The sequence below is a fragment of the Sus scrofa genome, chromosome 13 (assembly GCF_054392235.1).
Source record: "Sus scrofa isolate SSC_HxYL_T2T_F1_AM1 chromosome 13, Sscrofa_HxYL_maternal_Yorkshire_Landrace_v2.0, whole genome shotgun sequence".
Lineage (NCBI taxonomy): Eukaryota > Metazoa > Chordata > Mammalia > Artiodactyla > Suidae > Sus > Sus scrofa.
The window spans coordinates 166,268,815-166,272,556 of record NC_139395.1 but is presented as its reverse complement, the minus strand read 5'-3'; positions in this window follow the sequence as shown (position 1 = coordinate 166,272,556).

Here is a 3,742-nt window from a genome sequence, read left to right as displayed (position 1 = left end):
GAGTTGAGCAAGAGCCTGGGTGGAGCTATGGGATGGCTTTTGGGCAATTCATGAGTCAGATCATTATCATGCATTTCCTCATTTCGTTTGAAGGGAATTCCCAGGACTTCAGCTAAACTCATATGCTTAGGTTATGCAGAATGCATTCTAGAATCAAAATCACTGTCTCTGTGATGTGAGACTCTCCACCCTCTGCTTCTGCTATCTACTGATATAATTAAGAAGGCTATGTTGAGGTCCACATTTGCATCCTCTTGGATATAGTTTGGTAGACATTCTCAAACCTAATATGTGGGCCCAGTAAGCCATGTGACCATGAGCAAACTTCCTCTTGTCTCTGTATGTGAATCACTCCTCTGTGCATGAGAGACAGGGTTGACCAGATACTCTTTCAAGGCCTTCTGACTCTGCATGTTCACTTGCAATTCTCCAAAGTCTGAGTTCCTTATAAAGCTTGTCGAGAGCCTGGTGCCTGGCCAAACTCGTGGAGAACATGACATTGCACTCAATCTAATTTCCTAGTTAAAATGAACTACCGGAGTTCCCGTTGTGGTTAGGTGGTAATAAACCTGACTAGTATCCAGGAGGACTTGGGTTCCATCACTGGCCTCATTCAGTGGGTTAAGGATCTGGCGTTGCTGGGAGTTGTGATGTAGGTTGAAGATGTGGCTCAGATCTGGTGTTCCTGTGGCTGTGGTGCAGGCTGGCACCTGCAGTTCTGATTCAACCTCTGCTGTGGGAACTTCCATATGCCTCAGATGAGGCCCTAAAAAGACAAAAATAAATAAATATAAATAAAGATGGAATGAACTATTACTTTTGTAATTATTTATTTGGGGTATATCTTCTTTGCTAGACACGAAACTCCAAGAAGACAAGGTTAATTTCTTTTTCACTCAGCGGTACCTCCTCAGCACCTAGCACAGTGCCTGGCACATTCTAGACGGTAAATATTTGCTGAACAAATGAATGAGGACACAGAGGCTTGAGTCCTTAACTGCTAGACAATGGCCATGAGGAAGCCTGATAAGGGTGGGCCAGCTTCCAGAGCTGCTTGTACTTCAAAAGCAGAAGAAGACTTAAGGCAACTGTGATCATTGTCCAGGACCTCTTCTGACAGCTGAACCTGTAAGATTTGAGATATTCTATCCCCCAAACCTTCTTAGGTATAACTTCACAATCGGAGATGGACAGAGCAATATATCAGTTGTGCAGCCGAATGCTTGCCTAGGCTCTACCTGTAGAGACTCTTGGTGGGCCCAGGATTGAGAAGCCGGCCACCCTGGCCCAGACCATGCCAGACCAAATCTGACTCCATTCACAGTGCTCACCCTTATCTCCTTCGCACTGGGTACTCTCAATTCAACCCCACTGCAGCTCGGCAGTTCAGGGCTACCACCAGGGCACAGGGCCCAGGGGAATTGTGGGATCTGCACCATGCTCAAGTTCCTCTCATCAGCAGTGAGCCCTGCCTGGCATGGAGTTTTGTCCACCAGGAGGAAAGGGTGAGGGTTAGACCCATACTTTGCGCAAAGGCAGCCCTGACAGAAGCATCCTTTTTGTTTTCTTTTAGCTCTAAAGAGCTAAATGTCCTAAATACCCTGTTCAGTCACTACAATCACTACATGTTATATAAAAGTGCAGAATGTGAGCTTTATGTAAAGTGCAGGGCTTGCTCTGCTTTTACATCTGCCATCGTGTGGGCACACTTGAACTTTCTTCTTCCAGACTCAACTCAGAGGAGGGGGAGAAGCCAAGAGAAGGCCTGAGAAGCTGGCCTCTCCCCACTGCATCTTGGGATGGCACTGTTTGCCTAGTGGACAGAGGAGAGCTGTGTTCCCTACAAATATAAATGTCCCCTCACTGGCACATAAAGCAAGTTATTTTCATCTAACGTCAAGTTACATTTTAATAACAGTTTTAAGCTTCAAGTCTTCCCTGATGGTCTTCACAAGCATTTTCTTTCACTCTTGAAATCTATGATGTCTCCCAGATATTGCTAAAAGCAATATTCAGAATTTGCAATGATAGTGAGAATGGGGGGAGCACACTGGGATTGAGTGGGGAGGGATGGCAGAGAGCGAGCTTGGATGTACTTTGACAGGCTCATTCTTAGTCCATTGGGCTTAAATCTTTCCCCAGATATTAAACTATCTTGTTAATAGGTGGTTTTTCCATAAACAGTGTCCGTAGATTATGATCAAAGGCAGTGTGCGCTTAAAGTGCAGGAGTGAAAGCATTTTCTTTCCTTTACTGAATCTCTTTTCAGACTCACAGTCCTAAGCCCCGGGCGATATTGGATGATGTCGGCAACCATTTTCAAGTGTCCAGCAGTTGATAACTTGATACATATCTCATGGATGGTATGAAAATGAACAAAATGCATCTGTTTTGCAAAGTGCTGTAATTATAATATGAACCTTAAATTTGCATCTAAAATATTTTTACTCAGAACCTACAGGGAAAGGGCAAATTGGATGTTAAATGCACGTGTGTGTGTGGGTGTGCGCGTGCGCGCGTGCAGGTGCGCCTGCATGCAAACTCTGGAAAGATGGGGAGGGGAGGGCAAAAGGACAAATGATGACAGGAAGTGCCTCTCTTTTAATAATAAGCAACAGAAAAGGAGATGATTTGGTCTGGGAAGCCTCACTGTACTTCTATGAAGTCATTTGTATATTGCTAAGTGATTTGCATATTGCTGGGTCTACCAGGTCCCTGCACTGCCTTCCCCAAGGCCTCTCTCCTCAGGCCTCTTTCCCACTAGGAGGATGGTAATAATTAAACTAGCAGGAAAACACCCAAAGAGAGAGAGAGAGAGGGAGGGAGGGAAGGAGAAGGAGAAGGAGAGGGAGGACAAAGGCTGCAGTACAGGAGCTCAAAGTCACCTCTTACTTTTAACTCCGTAAAGATCTGGGGACAGATCTGCCCTGTCAGCTTCTCAGGAGAAGAGTCAGACATAATTTTTTCTGCTTCTAGAAAGGAAACCCATTCGAGGGATTATGAATGTTGCTCTGTGGCCCAGTCTGAAGTTTAAATCTTTTCTAGCAACACAGTTATTAAGATGCCAAGTTGCCTCACTTAATTACAACTTTTATTATGGTATTGAATACTTTAAATGCACTATTTATCACACCTGAAGAGAAGAGCAGTTCTGCCTTAATGGACCACTCTCAGTGGGTCGCTATTGACCATCTTCTCTACTGGATTAATTCCTAATAATGGCCTAGTGAACACTTGTTAGAGGGAGCCTTTCCTACAAGTGCAGGGCTGGGGTCACTGGGATGGAATGGGCCTTTGAAAGAGCTGTAGCTTTCACTCCCCTTTGTGCAGTTTGAGCCCATGCAGTCAGGAGATGAAGGCTTTGAGACCAAGCTGATGTCTTCACTGTACAAAGGCTATATTTGTAGGGGCCACCAGACAGAGCAGGACAAATCAGTTCCTTCCTTAAGAGTTTCTTCTAGGAGTTCCCCTGTGGCATAGTGGGTTAAGTATCCGGCATTGTCTCTGCAGTGGCTCTTGGGTCACTGCTGTGGTTTGGGTTAATCCCTGGCACAGGAACTTCCACACCCCACCCCCAAAAGAGAGTTTCTTTTTAATAAAGCCAACTGCACTTCCTTTGTTCTCCTCTGAAGACCTGCTCTGGCATCCAAACACGGAGGCTGGTCTGCTGAGGAAATTCCAGCTCCAGAGGAAGTTGGTGCTTTGGGAATTCCTGCCATGTGCTGGGTGCTGCCTTGCCTCA